Raw genomic sequence first — 22169 nt, 5'->3', positions numbered from 1 at the left:
CCTTGAAGCTTGGATCTCTTTTGATGAAAGCAGAGGGAGTTCTCTTAGGAGTGAACTGAGTCTTTACGAGTGAAACTTCAGCTACAGGATCTTGTACCTTGACATTGACAGGTGGAGGTTGACCTCTGATCTCACTTACGAACTTTTCAGATTGTTCTATGCCTTTAGCGATATTCACCACAGCATTCAAAGAAGATTCAGTACCTAACCATAACCTCTCTTGTATCTTTTTACTTTTGGTTTTCATCATTATTTGGTCTCTAAGCACTTGCTCGTAATTAATAGTATCAAACGCACATGAACCAGCAAGGGAACGTAAAGCTGACACATAGTTTTCGATGGATTCGTCCTCTTTCTGAGCACGAGAATAAAATTTGAATCTTTCCATCACAATGTTTATTTTCTTCCCAAATCTGGTGCTCATTTTCTTAACTGCGACTTCAAACACATTTATTCCTTCAGTGCTTTCGAGAGGAGGCAGATTGTCAAATTCTTTGATCCCTTGGCCTCCTAGGCAATGCCTCAACAGGTCTAACTTCCTTTTAGGGGAGCAACCTTCCTCCTCCAAAACCTCAACATAGGCTAAAAACATGGGATACCATAAGTCCCATTCCATTTTTGGATCTCCGGCTGTAGGCAAAAAATGTGGTGGTGCTGAAATATTAGACATTTTAATAGTAGAAACCCCCTTTTTAAAAAAAAAAAAAAAAATGAAAATTAGATGTAGATAAGCTGGATACTCTGGATAAAGCACGAGTGTATCTGACACCACGGTCACACTGCTACAATTGTTATTACTTAAAGACTTCTTCCATAAAGTTTCATATTAATTGAAAAAAAAAAAAATAATAATTTTGTAATAAATTAATTGGTAGTAACACAGTCCCTAAGCAAGATGTCATTGAGAAATAAACAAAAATGATTGTGTCACATATAACTGTTTGACACGCGAGGCCTTAGATTCAAAATTGAAGGTATTAATCACAGTTCCTGTGTAGTTATACCAATCTAAAATGGCTGCCAAGCGCGTGACATCATCACGCTCCCAGCATGCTTTGCCCCTTATGGAATCTTCTACGAAGGCGAGGCGCGTTAGTGAACACTGAGAATGGTTCCCTTCCAAGAACGTGGAATGCGGCTCGAGCGGGTAAGTGTATCTTTTAAAATTTGTCACGTTACAACCACGATCTCAATAGCGCATATGAAATAGTATTATACGCTGACACCATTTGCCATCAAAATCTGCCGCAGGCGCAATCACAGCGCATAAATAGTTTTACTACTCAGCCGCAGGCATAATCAAAGCGCGAGTATCATTTTAAATATTCTTTCGCTCAGAAGTCGAACGCTCTTGACCATCTAAGCAATAACCAGCCAGTCTCAATTAATTAGAAGTACGACTCAGCCGCTGGTGCAATCATGGGCACATCATTCCTAAACAGCCGCGGGTGCATTCATGCACAAATATAAAATACCTTAAAACGTCTCAAGGCAGTGTTGTCTTCATCAGTGAACGCTGTCCTCCTCTGACTCCCAGTCGTCGCCAGTGTGAAGTAAGCACAGGATTCAGATCAGGTGGATTCCAGGTAGATTTATTACCATCAGAGAGGACAGCTTATACAACCACACAAGACAGTACCCAACTGCTAATAAGCTACCACCCATCATAGAACCTAGAACCCTAGAAGAACAATAACATTCTAAACTAGAACATGACCACAGATAACATGGACACTACAGCTGCCCTATGAAGCTCGAATCTAATTTAAGATTATCGTTCTAGCACACAAAGCCCTGCTCGACAGCACTCCCAGGTACCTAGCACAAAAGCTTGAATTATCATGTGGCGAGAGAGCTTCAAGAACAACTTCCTTCTGAAAGCACGTATCATGAATAAAAAGAGAACTTGTCGTTGAGCCTTCTCAGGTGCTGCACCAAAGATCTGGAACTCTCTTCCACCGGAATTACGCAGAATATCATCAATTACTGCTTTCAAACTTGAAGCTAAAAGTTTCCTAATGAACAAATGTTTACCTTAAGTTGGGCGATGTGCATTCGTGCACTACCACTGATCCTACAACAGGTGTTGAATGACCCTACATCCTTGTTACCATCATGTGTTTTTTTTTTTTTGTGCTCGCTGCTCCTCTCGGACGTAAGGTGTGCCCCCCGTAGCAGCCTGTTATTGACCTGTTAATCACATTACTCGCTGTGTGCTATTTGTTTGTGATTATTGTGACTATAACTGTTTGGTACTCTTATCCGATATCGTACTGGAGTTTTATTCTCCCTCTCTTCTCGCTGTGTACCATTTGTCTATGATTGTTGTGACTACAACTGTTAGGCATTCTTATTTGATATTGTTAGTGGAGCAATACTCTCCCTTTCGTCCTTCTGTAAAGCGCTCTGATATCCCTCGGGATCTGGTTCGCGCTATATAAAACTTTATAAAATAAATAAATAAAAATAAATACGTCAAAACAGACTATATCCCTTCTTTCAAAATGTTGCTGATTCATACAAAAGCCCATTGCTTTGTGGACCGTACAGTGCAACAGTACAGTCCTTAATAATTTTATCGTCTAACTTTGTCATCCTGTTTGTAAAATGTCATTCAATAGTAAACAATATCATCAAAAACATGTGGCAACTTGCACACTTATCTCTTCTACAAACTCATAGAGAAATAATCGGTAAGTGGTATCAGAGAAAGCATGTGTCTTGGTAGTTGAATCAATAGTCTTTCAAAACCTAAAGTTAATTTGACCCATTCATGTTCAGGGAAAGGAACCAGTTGTAGAGGAGTATCCCCAAGTTCCAAATGTTTATTCGACAAAAGACATTTCTTCTATGTACTTATTAAAGTATCAACAACCTTATCTATTGATGCCCTCCAAAATTATCTTAAAATTTTCTTTGTGTATGTGGCACCTAAATGGCCAGTGTGTGCAAGATTTAACAACCTTCTGCCTCAAACCAAAGGGTGGAACAAATGTTGATCTTCTTAACAAGACACCATTCCACAAGGTTGTACAGTTATGAATCTATGGCTTACAGAATCACAGTGGTATCACATAGATTTCAACAGCATACGTTTTTGTAAGGTATTGCATGTCACTATAATTAATATGTGATCCACATTAGGCAACAATAATTTTATCTCACATTTACTCCCTAGTGAGTGAACATAAAGCTATATCTCCTTCATGGGGGTCAAATTGGATGCAAACATTTTCCTATTTTCTACATCCTTTTGTGGTTTCTCATCACTTTGGGGCAGCTTACTTTTCTTTTCTCTGCCACTGTCCATTCAATGAAACCTAAAATCCAAATCTCTGTGTATCTCTACGCCTGGGCCCCTAATTCCCAGCCAATTAACAGCTATACATCTCTTAGCCAGTAACAATGTGAATTATTCTCCAAGGTTAAATTAGCAGGCACATGAATAAAATTCAACAAATCACCATCAAGATTCTTGACAGATGGCCACTCAACTTGCATACACTGCATCACTTGTAACGAAGGAATAATCCTCCATTCATTCCTCCTTCCACTCCTTTTCAGAAATGCTTCCAAGACAACGTTTAAGCACAATCCAAAACATTAATTACACATTCATTATCAGATGCACAGTGATCATCTACATTTTCTACATGTGTATGTCTTGAATTTCTCAATATTCCATGCACATGCTAGGGCTTCTCTTTTAATAGTGCTAAGCATTTCCTCACCTTCGTCTTGCCCTTTCATGGCCTAAATAAACATTTATTTTTCTCCCAACATTTTTAAGGGTCTCCTAATAGTAGTATAACCCTGAACAAAACATGAATAATAATTACTATGACCTAGAAATTTTTTTAACTGGTCTTTGTCAGATGGACAAGGAGCATCCTATAAGCTTTAATGTGATCCTGTGGCCTAGAAAATCAACAGAGTGGGGTAAAATTTAAATTTGTATTGCAACAAAGTCATCCCATGCTCTTTAAGAATATGAAACACTGTTGAAAATATGAAATACGGTTGTGTTTACTAACGTCTCTGGCAAATATGAGAATGTAATCCTAAAAGGCCTGCACCCGCAAACCATCCTCAAATAGACAATACATCAATGTTTGAAAAACGCTTGCCACAGAAGAAAGACAAAGCTCTGTCTCAAATATTTATAAACTCCAAAAGGTATAGGAAGGTAGTTAAAAATTGAGCCTTCAAACAATTGGTGCTAAAACATTTAGCACTCCACAATTAGTGTCAAATGTTTCTGATGTTTGGGTATGGGTGACAAGCCACCAGAATATTTTTTATATAAACATCTCAGGTCAGCACACACACTGATCTGCCCCCTCCTTTTTTAACAATAAACACTTCTTTAACCCACTCAGATGCATTCACTGGCTCAAATATATTGTTCTTCCATAGTTCTTCACAATGTGTTTCTGAATCATTTCTTACACTAAGCTGAACATCCAACACTTTGTGGACAGCTGGAATAACATTTACCTTGAACATTATTCTATGTTACAAACCATTGATTCTCTCTCTTCATAACTGCTTTGGGGTTGGTCGTTTTCATTGGTCCTCTCCAGCCTGATCTCCAGACAGAGCCTTTGTGCAGAATAATGCTCATCCCATTAGGGTAGTCTCCAGCATGGATTACCCACAATACAGGCACAAAGAGATATGAGATTTCTGTTACTGGCTCATCAACAGCCTCATGATAGTGATCTCAAAAGAGACAAAAGGCTGGTCTCTCCCATAGGACTCTTCTCACCTTGAACAACAGAACTTCCAGCCCACCCTCACCCCCACCATTTACCAAATTACAGTGCTAGAGGAAGTCTAATAAGCAGCCCTTCTCAGCAAAAGGACCTAATCATCTTCAGGACTGAAAGCAGTACAATTTCACTGTCAGAAAATAAACACATCTCCATCTTGTGCACAGGAACATGCCAGGGGCTTCCAAAATGGATTCTGCAGCCCTCCTTTACACTTGCTCACTCGTACACACGTCATATGCACCCACAGGCCACATACATGTGCATACATAAAGCACACTTGGAGTGCTAGTGCAAGGATCTTGGTCAGCAGAAAGTAGCAGAAATTCACACAAGTTGGGTCCATTCCAGGGACAGATAAAAACGTCTGGTCACAACTAATGATTAACAAAACATGGCAAGATGCCATCATAGCTCTAAATGCTGAACCCATGTGAGGGACGATAATCCACTGTGAGTCAAATGGGGGCATGCTTGCAGAGCCTAAAGGACCTCACTCATGTCAAGGGAAAGGCTGAGGCCTTCACACACACTAGATTAGCGTGAGGCTGGGGCCAACATCAAAAACTAGGATACCAGATACTCTCAGTCGAGCACACCGTTCAAGATAACAGAACTGCACATCACGTAGGGGACAGTCATAACCCAACAGTAGTGGTATGAGGTTAGTGCGGCTGAATATTGGTGATATTGATGGTGTTATTGGCTTTTGTGATATTGGGGGTGCTGGTGTAGTATTGATGGTGTGAATATAAGTAATTATGCTCACACTATTCATTACAAAAGCATGCAAATATTCCTGTAAACGTAAAAAGTGATTGCATAATGTATATCAAAAAATAAAAATTACTGTGGCAAAAAGTGGGATAGTTGAGTGTAATCTTTTGATGTAAAATAGTTACTCATGCAATTCAATTCAAAAAGTCTTTATTGCGATTATTCATCTTAAAAGACAAAACAGTCAGTATATTAAAATTAGATACAACCACATATATACCATACCAAGACCTAAAACTGGTTTACAAGTTTGAAATTGGTAGATCCAAAAGTCGCATCGACTATATCCTTGTGAATGTGGAGAAATGGATACTAGTTCTAGACATGGAAGTGCAATGTCGCCCTGAAAGTGACCACAACCCCTTGGTTCTTAAATTTGATGATAGGAGCTTTTGTGGTCCAGTATTGATGGAAGGCGACACTTGCCCCAATATAGTAACTATTGCGAATGATCTAAGAAGGGTACAGTGGGCCAAGGTAGCAATGGATGGAAACAACGTGGCAGAAATTAGGACTCTAGTGTCAGGTTCTTTAAGGAAACTTTCCGATTGCGGCTCCCAGGAGGTCCTAAATGCCAAGTTGGGGGGAATCCATAGTGACCTCTTTAGCGGCCTAAAAAGGTTTTTCATAAAAGCTGGACCTGCTAAAAAGATTAGTATGAATAAACCTAACTTGTGGTATAACAAGACGTGTAGGCTAGCTCACAAAGCTCTAGTGGTAGCCATTAAATCTAGGATCCATGGTACTATCAAGCAGTGTAGAGTAACTTATAAAACGGCTATCAGACACGCCAAGAAAGAATGGGATGAGGATCGCTGACGTTGTCTGTTGTTAGCATGTAGAGGCAGGAATATCACCCAATTTGGGGATCTTATTAAATGGGGGAATGGACATCGGTCAATAAACCCGAATAATAATGTCGAACCGCAGCAATGGGTTGTCTTCTTCGAAACACAATTCCAACTGGTTTCAGAGAGGTCAGGGGTTGTCCCACAAATCCAAATTGACGTCCCTCTGCTGTTTAACACAAAAGAGGTAGAGACAGTTCTTAAGTCTATCCCAAGTGGTAAGGCACCGGGCCTGACTGCTTTCCAGATGATTTATTTAAACAGGATCTTGATTTATGGATACCCTACATTACAAATTTAATTAATTCGATAGCTGGTGGAGCCCCAATTCCTGCATCATGGTCTGGAGCGGAAATCATCCCTATCTACAAGAAGGGTGATCGTTCCGCTCCAGCCAATTATAGGCCCATCAGCTTAACTGACGCTATTCAAAAGATAACAGCACGTGTAATATTGGGTAGGATCCAGGGCTGGATGTCTGAAAATGATATTTTATCTCCTTTACAGGCGGGGTTCCGGTGTCACATGGGGACTTTAGATCAGACTTTTAGATTTGTCCTTATATATTGGAAGGAGGTCTTTTTGGGTAGGGGAATGCTCTTTGCTGCCTTTGTGGATTGAAAATCCGCCTTCGACCTCGTGCCAAGAGTTACTCATGCATTGCAGTGCAAACAGTCTATAGAAGGCAGAATGATGCATTGTACAGCTGTTGAAGGAAAATGACTCTAGAGTCTGCAATTTAGACCAAATATAAATGCATGCATTTATTTTGTGTATGCCAATGGTTGAAAGAGACTGGCCCAAAGAAAGCAATTGTTGAAGGTGGCTGACCCAAAGCTGTGTTGTCAAATGAGACCTTAGGTTAAAGGTCAGAGATAAAACTTAGTTCAATGGAGATGACTGGCACCATGGACAACACAGGCCGAAACCTAAGCAAAGGTAAAGCTGAATTTCACAACATCATTGATGCTGCTGAATAAAACAGAATCATGAACATAGGTGTAGATGATAGCAAAAAATTCAATGGTGATGTGTTAGTGTGGCTTGATCTGGATACACTACTGATCTAGCAAACCATCTGGGTGGCTTGTAGCTGATTGATTGCCTCAGGAATTGTCTCTTCATCCACAGGCGTTGACACCATGATGCGATGACTTGAAGAGAGATAACAATAGATGCGATGACTTGAAGAGAGATAACAATAGAAAGGCTATGTGAACCAGCTTGTGGCAGGAAGAGGATAGGAGACAATGAGTCAAAATCAACTCATCCACCACCACCACCTGCACATTGATGATGGGGTAACTTTATGTAGACACAAAAGATAGGGAGCAAGATGAGGCAAGGATTACAAAAGCTTTTTCTAGCTAAGCTATCTCAATTAGACCACAATTGAGTGATTTAACATTATGTACAATATAAACCATCCAAGCTATTTTAACCCCTTCGATGCTCATGACGGAATGGTTCCGTCATGAGCATCGGTGCCCCTGTGCTCATGACGGAACCATTCCGTCATGAGGCCAGGGGCACGAAATCCCTCTGCTGCAGACAGCAGAGGGATTTCTATTTCATGGCTTTGACCTTGGGAGCTGGGGAAGAGCTTCCCCAGCTCCCGAGGCCCCCTCCCTGGTTTCTGTGCATTGAAGATCAGCGCGCACGTCGCGCTGTCTTCATTGCATAGAAACCGAAACTGAAATGAGCCTTTAGGCTCATTTCAGTTTCACTTTGTATGTGCTCAGGGGGCTATCTCAGCCCCCCGGGCACATAGAAAGACGGGAGAGGTATCATTGGAAAGGGGAGAATCTCCCCTTTCCAATAAGACCCCTCCCCAGTGGATCCCTGCTTGGGGATTGCCCCAGGAGGGCGATCCCCAAGCAGGGATCCACCCACTAGACACCAGGGAGGGGGGAGCGGCCCCTTAGGCAAGAGCTTTTGCTCCCCCAAAATATTTTTAGTGCCATTTAGTCTTTTTGTCCTCCCTGGGGGGCAGATGGGGGCAGTAGCCCCCAATCTGCCCCCCCGGGGGGGCAAAAAGCCCACTAGACACCAGGGATGTATTTTTTCATGTGAATTGGGGTGGGGGCTGCCCAATATGGGCATGCCCATGCCCCCACCCACCCTCTGCAAAAATGACAGCCTTTCTGCCCCCCTGGAGGGCAGATGGGGGCATTAGCCCCAAATCTGCCCCCCCCGGGGGGCAGAAAGCCCACTATACGCCAGGGATTTTTTTTTTTTTTTTGTAAATTGGGGTGGGGGCTGCCCAATATGGGCATGCCCATGCCCCCACCCACCCTCCGCAAAAATGACAGCCTTTCTGCCCCCCCTGGGGGGCAGATGGGGGCATTAGCCCCAAATCTGCCCCCCCCGGGGGGGCAAAAAGCCCAGTAGATACCAGGGATTTTTTAGGCAAATTTTAATTAGTGTGGGGGCATTGGCCTGCCTGTTTTGGGCAGCCCCCACCCTAATTAAAATTTGCCCAAAAACTCCTTGGCATCTAGTGGACTTTCTGCCCCCCCTGCGGGCAGATGGGGGCATTAGCCCCCAATCTGTCATGCCAGGGGGGCAAAAAGCCCAATAGATGCCAGGGAGTTTTTTTGGGGCAAATTTGAATTAGGGTGGGGGCTCCCAAAACGGGCATGCCCATGCCCCCACCCCCAACCCCCGCAAAAATAACAGCATTCCTGCTCCCCTGGGGGGCAGATGGGGCAGTAGCCCCCAATCTGCCCCCCCAGGGGGGCAAAAAGCCCAATAGAATGCCAGGGATTTTTTTGGCAAATTTTAATTAGGGTGGGGACATTGGCATGCCCGTTTTGGGCAGCCCCCAACCTAATAAAAATGTGCCCAATAACCTCCCTGGCATCTAATGGACTTTCTATCCCCCCCTACGGGGCAGAAGTGGGCTTTAGCCGCCAATCTGCCCCACCGGGGGGGCAAAAGCCCACTAAATGCCAGGGATTTTTTTTTAAAAACAACAATTGAGTGAACAGAATGCAGAACAATGTCATACATTCACCCCAGTACAGAGATCTGGGCCTAAATCCATCGTTTTTTTGCTAACCATGCCATTCCAGTTTGAACCCAGCCATATGCAAATCAGTCTTGACCCTGTGCCCCATGGGAACAGTCCAGCCCGAACTGCCAAGCCAGGTCCTCCCTGGACTGGAAACAAGCATCCTAGGACCGGTTTCGGGCTTTCAGCCCTCGTCAGCCAGGATAGCTTGATTCCAGTGGCATGGAGAGCAAGGGACTCACGTCTGAGCATACCCTTCCCACTCGGGGTGACAAATGCTTGATTCCGGTCCAGGGAAGACATGGCTTGGCAGTTCGGGCTGGACTGTTCCCATGAGGCACAGGGTCAAGACTGATTTGCATATGGCCATGTCTAAACTGGGGTGGTGTAGTGGGCAAAAGAACGATGGATTTAACCCAGATCTCTTGACTGGGGGAGAACGTATGCATTGTCAGCATTCCGTCCATCATTTGTTTGTTGTAACGCTTTTCGCCCTAAGTGGGATGGGTATTCCCATACGTGGGACCCGTGCTCACTACGCCACTGGAGTCAAGCTATCCTGGCTGATGACGTCTGATAGCCAGAAACCGGTCCTCGGATGCTTGATTCCGGTCCAGGGAAGACATGGCTTGGCAGTTCGGGCTGGACTGTTCCCATGAGGCACAGGGTCAAGACTGATTTGCATATGGCCATGTCTAAACTGGGGTGGTGTAGTGGTCAAAAGAACGATGGATTTAACCCAGATCTCTTGACTGGGGGAGAATGTATGCATTGTCAGCATTCTGTCCATCATTTGTTTGTTGTAATGCTTTTCGCCCTAAGTGGGATGGGTATTCCCAGACGTGGGACCCGTGCTCACTACGCCACTGGAGTCAAGCTATCCTGGCTGATGACGGGTGATAGCCAGAAACCGGTCCTCGGATGCTTGATTCCAGTCCAGGGAAGACATGGCTTGGCAGTTCGGGCTGGACTGTTCCCATGAGGCACAGGGTCAAGACTGATTTGCATATGGCCATGTCTAAACTGGGGTGGTGTAGTGGTCAAAAGAACGATGGATTTAACCCAGATCTCTTGACTGGGGGAGAATGTATGCATTGTCAGCATTCTGTCCATCATTTGTTTGTTGTAATGCTTTTCGCCCTAAGTGGGATGGGTATTCCCAGACGTGGGACCCGTGCTCACTACGCCACTGGAGTCAAGCTATCCTGGCTGATGACGGCTGATAGCCAGAAACCGGTCCTCGGATGCTTGATTCCAGTCCAGGGAAGACATGGCTTGGCAGTTCGGGCTGGACTGTTCCCATGAGGCACAGGGTCAAGACTGATTTGCATATGGCCATGTCTAAACTGGGGTGGTGTAGTGGGCAAAAGAACGATGGATTTAACCCAGATCTCTTGACTGGGGGAGAATGTATGCATTGTCAGCATTCCGTCCATCATTTGTTTGTTGTAACGCTTTTCGCCCTAAGTGGGATGGGTATTCCCAGACGTGGGACCCGTGCTCACTACGCCACTGGAGTCAAGCTATCCTGGCTGATGACGGCTGATAGCCAGAAACCGGTCCTAGGATGCTTGATTCCGGTCCAGGGAAGACATGGCTTGGCAGTTCGGGCTGGACTGTTCCCATGAGGCACAGGGTCAAGACTGATTTGCATATGGCCATGTCTAAACTGGGGTGGTGTAGTGGGCAAAAGAACGATGGATTTAACCCAGATCTCTTGACTGGGGGAGAATGTATGCATTGTCAGCATTCCGTCCATCATTTGTTTGTTGTAACGCTTTTCGCCCTAAGTGGGATGGGTATTCCCAGACGTGGGACCCGTGCTCACTACGCCACTGGAGTCAAGCTATCCTGGCTGATGACGGCTGATAGCCAGAAACCGGTCCTCGGAGGCTTGATTCCGGTCCAGGGAAGACATGGCTTGGCAGTTCGGGCTGGACTGTTCCCATGAGGCACAGGGTCAAGACTGATTTGCTTATGGCCATGTCTAAACTGGGGTGGTGTAGTGGGCAAAAGAACGATGGATTTAACCCAGATCTCTTGACTGGGGGAGAATGTATGCATTGTCAGCATTCCGTCCATCATTTGTTTGTTGTAAGGGATTTTTTTGGGGCAAATTTGTATTAGGGTGGAGGGTCCCAAAAAGGACATGCCCATGCCCCTACCAAAATTACAGCCTTCCTGCCCCCCTGGGGGGGCAGATGGGACAGTAGCCCCCAGTCTACCACCCCGGGGGGAAAAACACCCACTAGACGCCAGGGATTTTTTGGGGCAAATTTTAATTAGGGTGGGGGCATTGGCATACCTGTTTTGGGCAGCCCCCACCCTAATTAAAATTTGCCCCCAAAACTCCCTGGCGTCTAGTGGATTTTCTACCTCCTCTGGGGGGCAGAATGGGGCATCAGCCCCCAATCTGCCCTGTTGGGGGGGGGGTAAAAAGCCCACTAGACGCCAGGGATTATTTTGGTACAAATTTTAATTAGGTTGGGGGTTGCCCAAAACTGACATGCCCATGCTCCCACCCCCTCCCTGCAAAAGTTACAGCCTTCCTGCCCCCCGTTGGGGACAGATGGGGCAGTAGCTCCCAATCTCCCCCCCTGGGGGGCAAAAAGCCCACTAGACGCCAGGGATTTTTCAGGGCAAATTTTAATTAGGGTGGGGGCATTGGCATGCCCATTTTGGGCAACCCCCACCCTAATTAAAATTTACCCAAAAAAACTCTTTGGCACCTAGTGGACTTTCTGCCTCCCCTGGGGGGCAGAAGGGGGCATTAGCCCCCAATCTGCCCCACTGGGGGGGGCAAAAAGCCCACTAGACGCCAGGGAGTGTTTTGGAGAAAATTTGAATTGGGGTGGGGGTTGCCCACCCCCTCCCTGCAAAAATGACAGCCTTTCTGCCCCCCGTGGGGGACAGATGGGGTAGTAGCCACCAATCTGCCCCCCCCCGGGTGGCAAAAAGCCCATTAGATGCCAGGGATTTTTTTGGGCAAAATTTAATTAGGGTGGGGGCATTGGCATGCCCGTTTTGGGCAGCCCCCACCCTAATTAAAATTTGCCACAAAAACTCCCTGGCATCTAGTGGATTTTCTACCTCCCCTGGGGGGCAGATTGGGGCATCAGCCCCCAATCTGCCCTGTTGAGGGGGGTAAAAAGCCCACTAGACGCCAGGGATTATTTTGGGACAATTTTTAATTAGGTTGGGGGTTGCCCAAAACTGACATGCCCATGCTTCCACCCCCTCCCTGCAAAAGTTACAGCCTTCCTGCCCCCCGTGGGGGACAGATGGGGCAGTAGCCCCCAATCTGCCCCCCTGGGGGGCAAAAAGCCCACTAGACGCCAGGGATTTTTCAGGGCAAATTTTAATTAGGGTGGGGGCATTGGCATGCCCATTTTGGGCAACCCCCACCCTAATTCAAATTTACCCAAAAAAACTCTGTGGCACCTAGTGGACTTTCTGCCTCCCCTGGGGGGCAGATGGCGGCATTAGCCCCCAATCTGCCCCACCAGGGGGGGGGGGCAAAAAGCCCACTAGACGCCAGGGAGTGTTTTGGAGAAAATTTGATTTGGGGTGGGGGTTGCCCAAAACTGGCATGCCCATGCCCCCACCCCCTCCCTGCAAAAATGACAGCCTTTCTGCCACCCGTGGGGGACAGATGGGGCAGTAGCCCCCAATCTTCCCCCCCGGGTGGCAAAAAGCCCATTAGATGCCAGGGATTTTTTTGGGCAAAATTTAATTAGGGTGGGGGCACTGGCATGACCGTTTTGGGCAGCCCCCACCCTAATTAAAATTTGCCCCAAAAACTCCCTGGCGTCTAGTGGATTTTCTACCTCCCCTGGGGGGACAGATTGGGGCATCAGCCCCCAATCTGCCCTGTTGGGGGGGGGGGTAAAAAGCCCACTAGACGGCAGGGATTATTTTGGGACAAATTTTAATTAGGTTGGGGGTTGCCCAAAACTGACATGCCCATGCTCCCACCCCCTCCCTGCAAAAGTTACAGCCTTCCTGCCCCCCGTGGGGGACAGATGGGGCAGTAGACCCCAATCTGCCCCCCTGGGGGGCAAAAAGCCCACTAGACACCAGGGATTTTTCAGGGCAAATTTTAATTAGGGTGGGGGCATTGGCATGCCCATTTTGGGCAACCCCCACCCTAATTCAAATTTACCCCAAAAAACTCTCTGGCACCTAGTGGACTTTCAGCCTCCCCTGGGGGGCAGATGGGGGCATTAGCCCCCAATCTGCCCCACCGGGGGGGGGCAAAAAGCCCACTAGGCGCCAGGGAGTGTTTTGGAGAAAATTTGAATTGGGGTGGGGGTTGCCCAAAACTGGCATGCCCATGCCCCCACCCCCTCCCCGAAAAAATTACAGCCTTCCTGCCCCCCCCGGGTGACAGATGGGGCAGTAGTCCCCTGTCTGCCCCTCCGGGGGGCAAAAAGCCCACTAGACACCAGGGATTTCTTTAGGCAAATTTTAATTAGGGTGGGGGCATTGGCATGCCGGTTTTGAACAGCCCCCACCCTAATTAAAATTTGCCCAAGAAAATCCCTGGCATCTAGTGGACCTTCTGCCCCCCGGGGGGGGCTGATGGGGCAGTAGTCCTCAATCTGCCCCTCTTGGGGGGCAAAAAGCCCACTAGACGCCAACGATTAAGCTGGCTTTTTTATGTGTGGGGGCTGCCCAGAATGGGCATACCAATGCCCACACCCCCCAAAAAATAGCCACAGTGTTTCTGCCCCCCTTGGGGGCATATCAGGGCAACCCCCTCCCCCCCCGATGCCCCCCCGGGTGGCAGAAAGCCAACTGGGCACAGAGTTGTTTTTAGCAATATGCCTACCTGTGGACTTTGGGCCCTAACGCAGCCGGCACATAGGGAAACCTACCAAACCCACTCATTTCTGAAAACTAGACACCCGGCGGCTTCCAAAGAGGCATGGCTTGCATGGATCCCCCAACGTTTCCTTACCCAGAATCCCCTGCAAACCTCAATTTTAGCTGAAAAAATCACCTTTTTCACACATTTTGGTGTGGGAAAGATGTGGCCTCACTGGCCACACACAAATTTTCCCCCACCCAGCGTTCCCCAAGGTCTCCCGGTAAAAATGGTGCCTCACTTGTGTGGGAGGCCCAAGTACCCGCAGCAGGCAAGGGCCCAAAACATAGTGAGGCAAAATCAAAATGGCCTATCGCAAAACCACCTGGTTTTGCAAGGGGGGTCACTTGGGTTTTTGGCCCTGTGCTCGGTGGCCATCTAGGGAAACCTACCAAACCCATACATTTCTGAAAACTAGACACCCGGCGGCTTCCAGGGAGGTATGGCTTGCGTGGATCCCCCAACGTTTCCTTACCCAGAATCCCCTGCAAACATCAATTTTAGCTGAAAAAATCACTTTTTTCACACATTTTGGTGTGGGAAAGTTGTGGCATCACCGGCCTCACACAAATTTTGCACCACCCAGCGTTCCCCAAGGTCTGCCGGTAAAAATGGTGCCTCACTTGTGTGGGAGGCCCAAGTACCCGCAGCAGGCAAGGGCCCAAAACATAGTGAGGCGACATCAAAATGGCCTATCGCAAAACCACCTGGTTTTGCAAGGGGGTCACTTGGGTTTTTGGCCAGGTGCTCGGTGGCCATCTAGGGAAACCTACCAAACCTATACATTTCTGAAAACTAGACACCCGGCGGCTTCCAGGGAGGTATGGCTTGCGTGGATCCCTCAAGGTTTCCTTACCCAGAATCCCCTGCAAACCTCAATTTTAGCTGAAAAAATCACTTTTTACACACATTTTGGTGTGGGAAAGTTGTTGCATTACCGTGCTCACACAAATTTTGCACCACCCAGCGTTTCCCCAGGTCTCCCGGTAAAAATGGTACCTCACTTGTGTGGGAGGCCCAAGTACCCGCGGCAGGCAAGGGCTCAAAACGTTCTGAGGCGAAATCAACATTGCCTATCAAAAAAATGTTTGGGCCCTTGCCTGCCGCGGGTACTTGGGCCTCCCACACAAGTGAGGCACCATTTTTACCGGGAGACCTGGGGAAACGCTGGGTGGTGCAAAATTTGTGTGAGCACGGTGATGCCACAACTTTCCCACACCAAAATGTGTGAAAAAAGTGATTTTTTCAGCTAAAATTGAGGTTTGCAGGGGATTCTGGGTAAGGAAACGTTGGGGGATCCATGCAAGCCATACCTCCCTGGAAGTCGCCGGGTGTCTAGTTTTCAGAAATGTATGGGTTTGATAGGTTTCTCTAGATGGCCGCCGAGCACCGGGCCAAAAACCCAAGTGACCCCCATTGCAAAACCAGGTGTTTTTGCGATAGGCCATTTTGATGTCGCCTCACTACGTTGTGGGCCCTTTCCTGCCGCGGGTACTTGGGCCTCCCACACAAGTGAGGCACCATTTTTACCGGGAGACCTGGGGGAACGCTGGGTGGTGCAAAATTTGTGTGAGCCCGGTGATGCCACAACTTTCCCACACAAAAATGTGTGAAAAAAGTGATTATTTCAGCTAAAATTGAGGTTTGCAGGGGATTCTGGGTAAGGAAACGATGGGGGATCCACGCAAGCCATACCTCCGTGGAAGCTGCCGGGTGTCTAGTTTTCAGAAATGTATGGGTTTGGTAGGTTTCCCTAGATGGCCACCGAGCACCGGGCCAAAAACCCAAGTGACCCCTCTTGCAAAACTAGGTGGTTTTGCGATAGGCCATTTTGATGTCGCCTCACTACGTTTTGGGCCCTTGCCTGCTGCGGGTACTGGGGCCTCCCACACAAGTGAGGCACCATTTTTACCGGGAGACCTGGGGGAACGCTGGGTGGTGCAAAATTTGTGTGAGCCCGGTGATGCCACAACTTTCCCACACCAAAATGTGTGAAAAAAGTGATTTTTTCAGCTAAAATTGAGGTTTGCAGGGGATTCTGGGTAAGGAAACGTTGGTGGATCCACGCAAGCCATACCTCCCTGGAAGCCACCGGGTGTCTAGTTTTCAGAAATGTATGGGTTTGGTAGGTTTCCCTAGATGGCCACCGAGCACCGGGCCAAAAACCAAATGAGCCCCCTTGCAAAACCAGGTGGTTTTGCGATAGGCCATTTTGATGTCGCCTCACTACGTTTTGGGCCCTTGCCCGCTGCGGGTACTTGGGCCTCCCACACAAGTGAGGCACCATTTTTACCGGGAGACCTGGGGGAACACTGGGTGGTGGAAAATTTGTGTGTGGCCGGTGATGCCACAATTTTCCCACACCAAAATGTGTGAAAAAAGTGATTTTTTCAGCTATAATTGAGGTTTGCAGGGGATTCTGGGTAAGGAAACGTTGGGGGATCCATGCAAGCCATACCTCTCTGGAAGCCGCCTGGTGTCTAGTTTTCAGAAATGAGTGGGTTTGGTAGGTTTCCCTAGATGGCCGCTGAGCACCGGGCCAAAAACCCAAGTGACCCCCCTTGCAAAAGCAGGTGGTTTTGCGATAGGCCATTTTGATGTCGCCTCACTACGTTTTGGGCCCTTGCCTGCCGCGGGTACTTGGGCCTCCCACACAAGTGAGGCACCATTTTTACCGGGAGACCTGGGGGAATGCTAGGTGGTGGTATATTTGTGTAAGACCAGTGATGTCACAACTTTGCCACACCAAAATGTGTGAAAAAAGTGATTTTTTCAGCTAAAATTGAGGTTTGCAGGGGATTATGGGTAAGGAAACGTTGGGGGATCCACGCAAGCCATACTTCCCTGGAAGCCACCGGGTGTCTAGTTTTCAGAAATGCGTGGGTTTGGTAGGTTTCCCTATGTGCCGGCAGAACTAGGGTTCAAAAACTACAGCTAGTCACTTTGCCAAATAACGGTCATTTTTCACTGCAAAATTGAGGTGTGACCACGTTGTGTTTTGCGCCGTTTCCTGTCGCAGGAACTAGGTCGATCCGCACAAGTGAGGTACCATTTTTCTCGTAGGACTTTGGGGAACGCGGGGTGGGTGGAAATTTGTGGATCCACGCAGATTCCAGAACTTTCCACCACAGAAATGAGGGGAAAATGTGTTTTTTTTGTCAATTTTTTACGTTTGCAAGGGATTCTGGGTAACAGACCATGGTGGGAGGCACTCAAGTCACCCCATACTGGATTCCCCTGGGTGTCTAGTTTTCAAAAATGTATAGGTTTGCTAGGTTTCCCTAGGTGCCGGCAGGGCTAGGGTTCAAAAACTACAGCTAGTCACTTTGCCAAAAAAGGGTCATTTTTCACTGCAAAATTGAGGTGTGACCACGTTGCGTTTTGCGCCGTTTCCTGTCGCGGGCACTAAGCCAACCCGTACAAGTGAGGTACAATTTTTCTCGTAGGACTTTGGGGAACGCGGGGTGGGTGGAAATTTGTGGATCCACGCAGATTCCAGAACTTTCCACCACAGAAATGAGGGGAAAATGTGTTTTTTTTTCTCAATTTTTTACGTTTGCAAGGGATTCTGGGTAACAGACCATGGTGGGAGGCACTCAAGTCACCCCATCCTGGATTCCCCTGGGTGTCAAGTTTTCAAAAATGTATAGGTTTGCTAGGTTTCCCTAGGTGCCGGCAGGGCTAGGGTTCAAAAACTACAGCTAGTCACTTTGCCAAAAAAGGGTCATTTTTCACTGCAAAATTGAGGTGTGACCACGTTGCGTTTTGCGCCGTTTCCTGTCGCGGGCACTAAGCCAACCCGCACAAGTGAGGTACCATTTTTCTCGTAGGACTTTGGGGAACGCGGGGTGGGTGGAAATTTGTGGATCCACGCAGATTCCAGAACTTTCCACAACAGAAATGTGGGGAAAATGTGTTTTTTTTGTCAATTTTTTACGTTTGCAAGGGATTCTAGGTAACAGACCATGGTGGGAGGCACTCAAGTCACCCCATCCTGGATTCCCCTGGGTGTCTAGTTTTCAAAAATGTATAGGTTTGCTAGGTTTCCCTTGGTGCCGGCAGGGCTAGGGTTCAAAAACTACAGCTAGTCACTTTGCCAAAAAAGGGTCATTTTTCACTGCAAAATTGAGGTGTGACCACGTTGCGATTTGCGCCGTTTCCTGTCGCGGGCACTAGGCCGACCCGCACAAGTGAGGTACCATTTTTCTCGTAGGACTTTGGGGAACGCGGGGTGGGTGGAAATTTGTGGATCCACGCAGATTCCAGAACTTTCCACCACAGAAATGTGGGGAAAATGTGTTTTTTTTGTCAATGTTTTATGTTTGCAAGGGATTCTCGGTAACAGACCATGGTGGGAGGCACTCAAGTCACCCCATCCTGGATTCCCCTGGGTGTCTAGTTTTCAAAAATGTATAGGTTTGCTAGGTTTCCCTAGGTGCCGGCAGGGCTAGGGTTCAAAAACTGCAGCTAGTCACTTTGCCAAAAAAGGGTCATTTTTCACTGCAAAATTGAGGTGTGACCACGTTGCGTTTTGCGCCGTTTCCTGTCGCGGGCACTAGGCCGACCCGCACAAGTGAGGTACCATTTTTCTCGTAGGACTTTGGGGAACGCGGGGTGGGTGGAAATTTGTGGATCCACGCAGATTCCAGAACTTTCCACCACAGAAATGTGGGGAAAATGTGTTTTTTTTGTCAATTTTTTACATTTGCAAGGGATTCTGGGTAACAGACCATGGTGGGAGGCACTCAAGTCACCCCATACTGGATTCCCCTGGGTGTCTAGTTTTCAAAAATGCATAGGTTTGCTAGGTTTCCCTAGGTGCCGGCAGGGCTAGGGTTCAAAAACTACAGCTAGTTACTTTGCCAAAAAAGGGTCATTTTTCACTGCAAAATTGAGGTGTGACCACGTTGCGTTTTGCGCCGTTTCCTGTTGCGGGACTAGGCCGACCCGCACAAGTGAGGTACCATTTTTCTCGTAGGTCTTTGGGGAACGCGGGGTGGGTGGAAATTTGTGGATCCACGCAGATTCCAGAACTTTCCACCACAGAAATGTGGGGAAAATGTGTTTTTTTTGTCAATTTTTTACGTTTGCAAGGGATTCTAGGTAACAGACCATGGTGGGAAGCACTCAAGTCACCCCATCCTGGATTCCCCTGGGTGTCTAGTTTTCAAAAATGTATAGGTTTGCTAGGTTTCCCTTGGTGCCGGCAGGGCTAGGGTTCAAAAACTACAGCTAGTCACTTTGCCAAAAAAGGGTCATTTTTCACTGCAAAATTGAGGTGTGACCACGTTGCGTTTTGCGCAGTTTCCTGTCGCGGGCACTAGGCCGACCCGCACAAGTGAGGTACCATTTTTCTCGTAGGACTTTGGGGAACGCGGGATGGGTGGAAATTTGTGGATCCACGCAGATTCCAGAACTTTCCACCACAGAAATGTGGGGAAAATGTGTTTTTTTTGTCAATGTTTTATGTTTGCAAGGGATTCTCGGTAACAGACCATGGCGGGAGGCACTCAAGTCACTCCATCCTGGATTCCCCTGGGTGTCTAGTTTTCAAAAATGTATAGGTTTGCTAGGTTTCCCTAGGTGCCGGCAGGGCTAGGGTTCAAAAACTGCAGCTAGTCACTTTGCCAAAAAAGGGTCATTTTTCACTGCAAAATTGAGGTGTGACCACGTTGCGTTTTGCGCCGTTTCCTGTCGCGGGCACTAGGCCGACCCGCACAAGTGAGGTACCATTTTTCTCGTAGGACTTTGGGGAACGCGGGGTGGGTGGAAATTTGTGGATCCACGCAGATTCCAGAACTTTCCACCACAGAAATGTGGGGAAAATTTGTTTTTTTTGTCAATTTTTTACATTTGCAAGGGATTCTGGGTAACAGACCATGGTGGGAGGCACTCAAGTCACCCCATACTGGATTCCCCTGGGTGTCTAGTTTTCAAAAATGTATAGGTTTGCTAGGTTTCCCTAGGTGCCGGCAGGGCTAGGGTTCAAAAACTACAGCTAGTTACTTTGCCAAAAAAGGGTCATTTTTCACTGCAAAATTGAGGTGTGACCACGTTGCGTTTTGCGCCGTTTCCTGTTGCGGGACTAGGCCGACCCGCACAAGTGAGGTACCATTTTTCTCGTAGGTCTTTGGGGAACGCGGGGTGGGTGGAAATTTGTGGATCCACGCAGATTCCAGAACTTTCCACCACAGAAATGTGGGGAAAATGTGTTTTTTTTGTCAATGTTTTATGTTTGCAAGGAATTCTCGGTAACAGACCATGGTGGGAGGCACTCAAGTCACCCCATCCTGGATTCCCCTGGGTGTCTAGTTTTAAAAAATGTATAGGTTTGCTAGGTTTCCATAGGTGCCGGCAGGGCTAGGGTTCAAAAACTGCAGCTAGTCACTTTGCCAAAAAAGGGTCATTTTTCACTGCAAAATTGAGGTGTGACCACGTTGCGTTTTGCGCCGTTTCCTGTCGCGGGCACTAGGCCGACCCGCACAAGTGAGGTACCATTTTTCTCGTAGGACTTTGGGGAACGCGGGGTGGGTGGAAATTTGTGGATCCACACAGATTCCAGAACTTTCCACCACAGAAATGTGGGGAAAATTTGTTTTTTTTGTCAATTTTTTACATTTGCAAGGGATTCTGGGTAACAGACCATGGTGGGAGGCACTCAAGTCACCCCATACTGGATTCCCCTGGGTGTCTAGTTTTCAAAAATGTATAGGTTTGCTAGGTTTCCCTAGGTGCCGGCAGGGCTAGGGTTCAAAAACTACAGCTAGTTACTTTGCCAAAAAAGGGTCATTTTTCACTGCAAAATTGAGGTGTGACCACGTTGCGTTTTGCGCCGTTTCCTGTTGCGGGACTAGGCCGACCCGCACAAGTGAGGTACCATTTTTCTCGTAGGTCTTTGGGGAACGCGGGGTGGGTGGAAATTTGTGGATCCACGCAGATTCCAGAACTTTCCACCACAGAAATGTGGGGAAAATGTGTTTTTTTTGTCAATGTTTTATGTTTGCAAGGGATTCTCGGTAACAGACCATGGTGGGAGGCACTCAAGTCACCCCATCCTGGATTCCCCTGGGTGTCTAGTTTTAAAAAATGTATAGGTTTGCTAGGTTTCCCTAGGTGCCGGCAGGGCTAGGGTTCAAAAACTGCAGCTAGTCACTTTGCCAAAAAAGGGTCATTTTTCACTGCAAAATTGAGGTGTGACCACGTTGCGTTTTGCGCCGTTTCCTGTCGCGGGCACTAGGCCGACCCGCACAAGTGAGGTACCATTTTTCTCGTAGGTCTTTGGGGAACGCGGGGTGGGTGGAAATTTGTGGATCCACACAGATTCCAGAACTTTCCACCACAGAAATGTGGGGAAAATGTGTTTTTTTTGTCAATTTTTTACGTTTGCAAGGGATTCTAGGTAACAGACCATGGTGGGAGGCACTCAAGTCACCCCATCCTGGATTCCCCTGGGTGTCTAGTTTTCAAAAATGTATAGGTTTGCTAGGTTTCCCTTGGTGCCGGCAGGGCTAGGGTTAAAAAACTACAGCTAGTCACTTTGCCAAAAAAGGGTCATTTTTCACTGCAAAATTGAGGTGTGACCACGTTGCGTTTTGCGCCGTTTCCTGTCGCGGGCACTAGGCCGACCCGCACAAGTGAGGTACCATTTTTCTCGTAGGACTTTGGGGAACGCGGGGTGGGTGGAAATTTGTGGATCCACGCAGATTCCAGAACTTTCCACCACAGAAATGTGGGGAAAATGTGTTTTTGTTGTCAATGTTTTATGTTTGCAAGGGATTCTCGGTAACAGACCATGGTGGGAGGCACTCAAGTCACCCCATCCTGGATTCCCCTGGGTGTCTAGTTTTCAAAAATGTATAGGTTTGCTAGGTTTCCCTAGGTGCCGGCAGGGC

The sequence above is a fragment of the Triturus cristatus genome, chromosome 3_2 (genome assembly GCF_964204655.1).
Source record: "Triturus cristatus chromosome 3_2, aTriCri1.1, whole genome shotgun sequence".
NCBI lineage: Eukaryota > Metazoa > Chordata > Amphibia > Caudata > Salamandridae > Triturus > Triturus cristatus.
Note: the sequence above shows the minus strand (reverse complement) of the source record.